General features: G+C 36.8%; 1 pseudogene; it reads left to right on the top strand.

Annotated features, from left to right (window-relative positions):
* The first annotated feature begins 7576 nt into the window (after window positions 1–7576).
* On the top strand, window positions 7577–7799 carry LOC142872293 (anaphase-promoting complex subunit 13 pseudogene; annotated as a pseudogene).
* The last annotated feature ends 497 nt before the right edge of the window (window positions 7800–8296 follow it).

Raw genomic sequence — 8296 nt, 5'->3', positions numbered from 1 at the left:
TCATAGAATTTAGAAGAGGAAGCAATGTTAGACAACAATCTATCCTGGTTATTTTACAGCTGAAAAAGCTGAAGCCTACAGATGTGATCAGCCTTAATTAGGCAACACAGCCAGTTAATCTCATTGGTAGGCAAAAATCCGAGGCTCCAGATTTCCAGCACTCTTTGTTTTGCTATTGCTCACTGCTTTGACCATGACCCCGGGTCTTTGGGAAGGGTGGAGCTTGGTGGAAGAGGAAAGAGTTGGCCAGACAACGACCAATGACTGTAATGAAGTTAGTTTACTCTCGTGGATCAGGACTTGGGCCATATTTGGGTGTGGAGGGAACACAGCTGTACTAAGAGGAGGAAAAACAAAGTGGGTGGTAAATAAATTATCAAAAGTATAAAATGCAAATATCCCAACTGTGTACGAAATTCTATTCCCAAGAAGCAAATATCTAGAATTATATCTCATTTTTCATAAATGAAGTTATTTAGCTTGAAAGGAGAAAGATGGAGGTAGGAGGTCCCATTTAAAGCCAAGAGAAATAAGTACACATATCCCTCATATAAATGTATTAAATTATTTGAAAATTTACACAATTTTAAGATAAAGGTCCATTCAGAGGATGTTTGGCTAACAGTGGTGCTTATAGTTTCACATTCTGTAATAACATGGTTTTCTTGAAGTGAGTTTTATTAATTTCCCACAAAGAGATTACTTTAGAATTTCAGTTTTTAAAAATCCATCATAAGGTGGCCGTACACATGGCTCATGCTTGTAATTCCAGGACTTTGGGAGGCCAAGGTGGGAGGTTCACTTGAGGCTAGGAGTACAAGAACAGCCTGAGTAACATAGTGAGACCCCCATCTCTACAAAAAAATTAGCCAGGTGTGGTGGCATGCACCTGTGGTCCCAGCTACTTGGGAGGCTGAGGCAGGAGGATCGTTTGAGACCCAGAGTTTGAGATTACAGCAAGCTATGATCATGCCACTGCACTCCAGCCCAGGCAACAGAGGAAGATCCTGTCTCAAAAAAAAATCCCTCATAAGGAGGTTTTTCCTGTAGATAACTCAGTGGCAAGAGATTGTAAGCTATCATTAAAAAGAATACTAGAGAATTTCTTCTCTTTTTTTAATGCAAAAAAGAAAGAAAAAAGAAATATGAACCGAGCTTTTAAATTGCCTCTGTGTGTGTGTGTGTGTATGTTTTAAAGTTCAGAGCTGATGGAAATGCGCCAAGGACTGTAATACTAAGAACTGGATTACAGCCAAGTGCCTTTGGTTTTGGAGAAGGCAAGCACGAGCCAGAGAATGCTCTCAGTATTGGTGGGAGGTTATTTGAAGCTGAGGGGGTCAGCATATTTGATGCCCAGGAGCAGAAAGAAACAATGGTTCTCTGATAATTAGGATAGTAATCCCAGCAGGGGAGCCCATCATCTTTGTTTCTGGTAGACAGAAGTGTCTCCCGGCTATGGCTTAATCTTTCAAGGACTTTAACTTTGAGGAATCATATCTTTGTTAGTATGTTTCAAGCAGACCCTGCGTGCTTACTTAGCAAACTCCTTCTTCCATAAACGGACATTGTAGAAGATGAAATTCTGGAACGTGATCATTGTTCAAGGGATCTTGTAAACCACAGCAGCCAAAACACTGTAAAATCACTAAGATGTATGCACCTTTCTCATCAGTATACTTATGTATGTTCAAATCTCTTTTTTGTCCTTCCTTTCTGTTTTGAGATCTTTATTTCTCTTTTTTATACACTGTCAATTGATTCTACTTTCTATTTCCTTGAACCCTTCTTTCCTCTCCATTCTACAATTAGAATACTTTTTTGGGCCTGACCCTTTAAAAGTACATACAATACTTCTTATCCTGGCAGTTTCTAACCTTAAACATCAAAATCAAAGCTAAAGTCTCACTTTCAGAATTCTTTGTTTTCATCTGCTACACAACTCATAGGACAGATTTGAGCTTTCCCTAGGACCTAATGCTTATGGTGTTTTTTCCTTTATTTCTATCATTTGTAGTGCTGTCTCAGTGACCTTATTTATTGACCTGACACTCCAACATCTTCTCTAATTAAAATTCAACAGTTTTTACTATTGAAGATTCCTTCGACAGTGACTGTAAAACTCAAATTTTAGTGATTTACATATACTCCTAATTTAGTGGTATTTTCTGAATTAACCTAGTTTTAACATTTAATTTACTTCCGCCCATTTAATTTACTTGTATTTCTGCAAGTTTAGCTCTGATAAAGAGCTAGTCTCCTTCTTTGCTGAGAATACTACATTAGAATACATTTATATTTTTTAGCAGCTACTCATGTCTAGACTTTGCTCATTCCAGAATTTCCTTGGTAGTTCAGCTCTGGGCCCGAAGTCTCTAGTGGGATAAGTTAAGTTCTCTATTGCAGATGCTTTTCTGACTCACAATAAACAACTAAATGTTGGGTGGAAAGATGCCATGACAGCAGAAACAAATGTTAGAGAGAAACACTGGAAAAGCAGCCTCTTATAGACAAAAAGTTAAGGAAACAATGAACAATAAGATGACAAACATCACAGACTCATTGTCCTTAGAGGTTGCTGCGCTTTGCACAAGCTTTACATTGAGGCCTAGATGTGTGGGGAGGCCCTTAATAAGCTCAGGGAAATACTTGGGTTCTTTTTCAGCCAAAACCTTTAGACATGAGTATTCCAAGGAAGAATAATAAAAATACTGCGGATTTGCAGAAATTCCTTTCTAACAGGAGATCAAATTACTCTAATACACATTATAGACAAGGACAGGTTGCAAAGAGGAAAGCTAAAAAGCCTAGAGAAGTATATTGAGTTGACAAAAGCAAGTCAGTAGCCAAGATGTAACTGAAAATTTTAGGTTTTTACTTATTTTAGAGAGTTGCCAATTATTTGATGAATGTAGGAAGTATAGATGAAGAATAAACTGTCCCATTTCCCCCAGATCATCTTAACTAATAATGATTCAGGCCTTAAGTACATAAAATTATGTACTGGCTAGACACAGATTCAGAACAAATACAACCAAGGTGTGACAGTTAATTTTATATGTCAACTTGACTGGATTAGAGGACACCCAGAGAGCTGGTAAAACATTATCTGGGTGTGTCTGTGACAGTCCTTCCAGAATTTGAATCCATAGACCAAGTAAAGGAGATACGCCTTTCCCAGTGTGGTCAAGCATCATCCAGCCATTGAGGGCCCAAATGGAACACGGAGGCAGAGGAAGGGCAAATATACCCTCTCTTCTTGAGCTGGGACATCCATCTTCCCTGGATGTTAGACATTGGTTGTTGAACCTTTGAACTTGGACTGAATTACACCACTAGCTCTCCTGGTTCTCCAGCTTGCAGATGGAAAATTGTGAGGCTTCTAAGCCTCCATAATTGTGTGAGCAAATTCCCACAGTAAATCTCCTCTTATATAGGTTGATCATCCCTAATCTGAAAATCAAAAATCCTCCGAAATCTGAAACTTTTTGAGTGCTGATATAATACCACAAGTGGAAAATTCCATACCTGACCTCATGTGACAAGTCGCAGTCAAAATGCAGTCAAAATTTTGTTTGGCCAGGTTCGGTGGCTCACACCTGTGATCCCCAGCACTTTGGGAAGTCAAGGCGAGAGGATCACTTAAGGCCAGGAGTTCAAGACCAGCCAGGGCAACATAGCAAGACCCCCCGTCTCTACAAAAAAGAAAGAAAGAAAGAAAGAAAAAATATTTGGATGTGGTGGTGAAGACCTTTCCGCTACTTGGGAAGCTAAGGCAGGAGGACCACTTGAGCCCAGGGTGTTGAGGTTGCAGTGAGCTATGATCGTGCCGCTGCACTCTAGCTTGGGTGACAGAGAGAAACCCTGTCTCAAAACAAAACAAAACAAACAAAACTTTGTTCCATGCACAAAATTATTTAAAATATTGTAAAAAATTACCTTCAAGCTATGTTTACAGATGTTTATGAAACATAAATGAATTCTATGTGTAGACCTGGATCTCATCCCTAAGATACCTCATTATGTACATGCAAATATTCCAAAATCCAAAAAGATCCAAAATTTGAAACACTTCTGGCCCCCAAAATTTCAGGCAATGAAAACTCAACTGTATATCTATCTATCTATCTATCTATCTATCTATCTATCTATCTATCTATCTATCTATGTGTCTATATCCTACTTGTTCTCTTTCTCTCGAGAACCCTGAACAATACTGAAGTCAATGTTTATTCTTTGCAATATAAGGAAAAAAAGAATACAAATTAAATAATAATTAAAAAGATTTTATAAAAACATAATTACATTAAAAAGAGTTAAAAGCTTATAAAGCATAAGAGCCTTAAATAGCCTTAAAATATAAATTATTTTAAAATAAATATGTCATAGTGGCAGTCTAATCTTTGTTAATATATACAGTTGGCCCTTTATATCTGTGGGTTCTGCACCCATGGAGTCAACCAACTGCGATGGAAAATATTTAGAAAAAAATTGCATCTGTACTGAACATGTACATATTTTTAATTGGTATTCCCTAAACAATAAAGTATAGCAACTATTTCCATAGCATTTACATAGTATTAGCTATTATAAACAATCTAGAGATGGTTTAAAGTATACAGGAGGATGTGCACAGGTCATATGCAAATACTATGCCATTTTTATATAAGGGACTTAAGCAAATTTTGGTATCTGTGGGAGGTCCTGGAACCAATCCCCTATGGATGCTGAGGAATGACTGTAATTTTATGCAGAGTATCACACAGTTTGTTGAAGCCAAGGGAATCCTATGTGTTTTTGATACTTATTTAACTTTTAAGTTAAATATTCTCCCAATTACAGTGCCAGAAAATGTATAATGAAAATGACAACATTATATGGATTACTCTAAGAGGCTAATAGTGGAAAAGAACTGAAACTTAAGATAATAATAACATTTACAGAGGAGAGAATGAGACACTTATGTCATTATGTAAATGTATAACATAAAATAATCTTTCCTTAATTAACATAAATTGCAGACTGAGCAAATTACTAATTCAGTGTAAATGAGCTGGCTGTATAACTGGTTACTTGGCATTCAGTTATTCTGCACATGTTTAATTCCATTTTATTTTTAGTTGAGAATAAAAAGCATGAAATTAGATATTTTTAAACAAATCCTTTGGGAAACAATTGGCTTCTCAGAAATTATAATGAAAAGGTGAAATAGCCATAAATGAGAGATAGAATGCTAAGTAAGTGCCAGTTATTCAAGATTTTCATTGCCTAGAATGAGTTCATGTCTTATGCAATATATAATAATATTTTTCATTAAAATTTCTCTAGCTTAATCACACTTACAATTATTTGATGAACTCAATCTCCTTATCATTGACTGGGAAATTATTTACTATTTTATCACAATTTTAATGGTTGCCGTAATTATTACAACATTCATTTGTGATTTATCAAAATTTGTTATTTACAGGTACTTTTACCCTCTTTCTAGAAAATGTTAGAATCTTAGACTACTTTAACAATATTTATCTCCCCTTAATTAATATATTATTATTCTGTATTTTTCTCAATATTTTAAAGACAAAGTCATTATTATTACTGTTTATGCAGTAAATACTCATTTAGATTTATGCAAACATTTTAATTTCATGGCTTTCACTCCTATCAACATCTTCGACTGAGATCATTTTATCCTACCTAAAAAGTACCCTATGGTATTCCCTTTGGCGTAGATGTGTAAGTAACTAATTTGCTTAGTTTTTGTCTGAAAATGTCTTTATTTCCCCTTTATATTGAAGAATACTTCACTGCATATAGATTTCTACTTTGGTCATTATTTTTTTTCAGTCTGTTGAAGTTATCATACCATTGTCTTCCGGCTTCCATTGTTTCTGTTTAGAGATTAGCTGTTGGATATTAGTCTAATTATTGCTCCTTTGAAAATAATCTGTCTTTACCCCCTCTGGTTGCTTCCCCGCCACACCTGGTTTTCAATATTTTCTACTTACACTTTCATAAATTTGACCATGATGGGACTACGTGTCAATTTATTTCATTTTATCCTATTTAGGGTTTTTAGGGATTCTCGAATTTCTTTTTTTTTTGAGATAGAGTCTTGTTCTTTCATTCTGGCTACAGTGCAGTGGCATCATCATAGCTCACTGTAACCTCAAACTCCTGGGCTCAAGGGATCCTACTGCCTCAGCCTCCCAGGTAGCTGGCATGTGTCACTACGCTAGGTTAAGTTTTCCATTTTTTGTAGAGATGAGGTCTCATTCTTGCTCAGACTGGTCTCAAACTCCTGACCTCAAGCGATCCTCCCACTTTAGCCTCCCAGAGTGCTAGGATTACAGGCATGAGCTACCATGCCTAGCTGGGATTCTTGAATTTTTAACCTATTTTTTCATCAGCTTTTTGACAATTCTCGGCTATTATCTCTTCAGATATTGCCTCTTCCTAGTCTCTTTCCTATTATTCTGGGACTTCAACCATATGTTGTTTTTTCACACTTTAACGTCCGTGGCTTATATTCTTTATTCTTTATCTTCCATGCTTTTGTCTTTTTGTGCTTTGTTCTCAATAGTTTCTTTTACTCAAATGTGTCTAACCTAAGATTTAATTTCAACTACTCATTTTTCACTTATAGATTAAATTTGGTAAGACTTTCAAGTCTGTTATTTTCTATAGCTCCAAAACCTCTCAATCTTATCTTTTATCTTCTTAAACATTGTAAACATACTTATTCTAAAGCCTATTTCTGATAATTCTAATAGACCGTAAGAGCCTGTTTCTGTTATTTATTGTTTCTGCTATTAAATAGTTCTCAATTGTATTGTCATGTCTCCTTAGGTACCTGGTTAATTTTTATTGTGTGCTGGACATTGTATCTGAAAATGTTTACAGAAATAATTTGATGGCTAGGATAATATTATTCTACTGCATAGTGTATTTATTTTCTTTCAAGCAGGGAAGACACTCTGAGACATTAGCACTTATGAATAAACATAATCAAATTCTGGAGATTGACATGACATGACACATAGTACCTGTGAGGACTGATCTATTTCCTGTTCACCAGTGTTTCCAGGGTTCAGCCCTTTGGGGTTAATGGTAAGTGGCTTACCATAACTACTCCTCCTTTGCAGGTCTTGGAATCCAACTTTTACCATTCTCCCTCCATGAGGCCATTAAAAGTACTGCTCAGACTCTTGGTTTCTCTTCTTTACTTGGCAAATGTCTCCAGACAACAAGTCACTGTAAATCAGAAGGTTACATTTCTGGATTTTCATCTCCCCTCACATATTGCCATGAAATTCTTATTTTATTTGATCTCTGATGTCTTCAAGCAATTTTTTTTTTTAGTTTAGTTTGGTTTGGTTTTGGTATTCAGGTTGTCTTCAACAGAAGAAATGGTCCAAATTACTTGGCTCCTAATTCTTGGAGGTAGAAGTTGATCTAGTTACTAGGCATTTTAAATGCCATCAGCTAAAGATAAATACAGGTTCCAAGGGCATGGCTGGAGGAAGTGGGTGCTGTGTTGGGCCAGGTGCAGATCTGACAAAATCAAAGCTGCATGTAAATGGACAGTGAGGTACAGAGAGCTGGAAGATTTTGGATTTGATCGACAATGCTTGGCAAGAAGACAAGCTGCCTTATGAAGATGCTATGATACCACTGAATGAGCTTCCCGAACCTGAACAAGCCATCGTGGCAGCACAGAATCTGTCAAAGAACAAGAAATGAATTGGACAGATTTAGTCTTACAGTACCTCCATGAGAATGCTCCCCCAGTTGGAAACTGATGCATGACTCCTTTCTTATGGATGCATTTTTATAAAATACATAGATACAAAATGTTTTCTTTTAGTCCCCTAAATTCAAATCTTGAGCAGTAAATCGACACTCAAAAATGTATAACCAGTTAGTTTATAGTAGCAAAGTGCGATGTGAAAATATTCACCAGAATGAGAAACTAAGATTTCTCAGGAGTGTAGAATATTTGACTCTTTAAACCTGAAACTAGGCCGGGCGCAGTGGCTCACGCCTGTAATTCTAGCACTCTGGGAGGCCGAGGCGGGCAGATTGCTCGAGGTCAGGAGTTCGAAGCCAGCCTGAGCAAGAGTGAGACCCCCGTCTCTACTATAAATATAGAAAGAAATTAATTGGCCAACTAATATATATAGAAAAAAATTAGCCGGGCATGGTGGCGCATGCCTGTAGTCCCAGCTACTCGGGAGGCTGAGGCAGGAGGATTGCTTGAGCCCAGGAGTTTGAGGTTGCTGTGAGCTAGGCTGATGCT

The sequence above is a fragment of the Microcebus murinus genome, chromosome 8 (genome assembly GCF_040939455.1).
Source record: "Microcebus murinus isolate Inina chromosome 8, M.murinus_Inina_mat1.0, whole genome shotgun sequence".
Classification (NCBI taxonomy): Eukaryota; Metazoa; Chordata; class Mammalia; order Primates; family Cheirogaleidae; genus Microcebus; species Microcebus murinus.
Note: the sequence above shows the minus strand (reverse complement) of the source record. Positions and strands in the feature narration are given on the sequence as shown.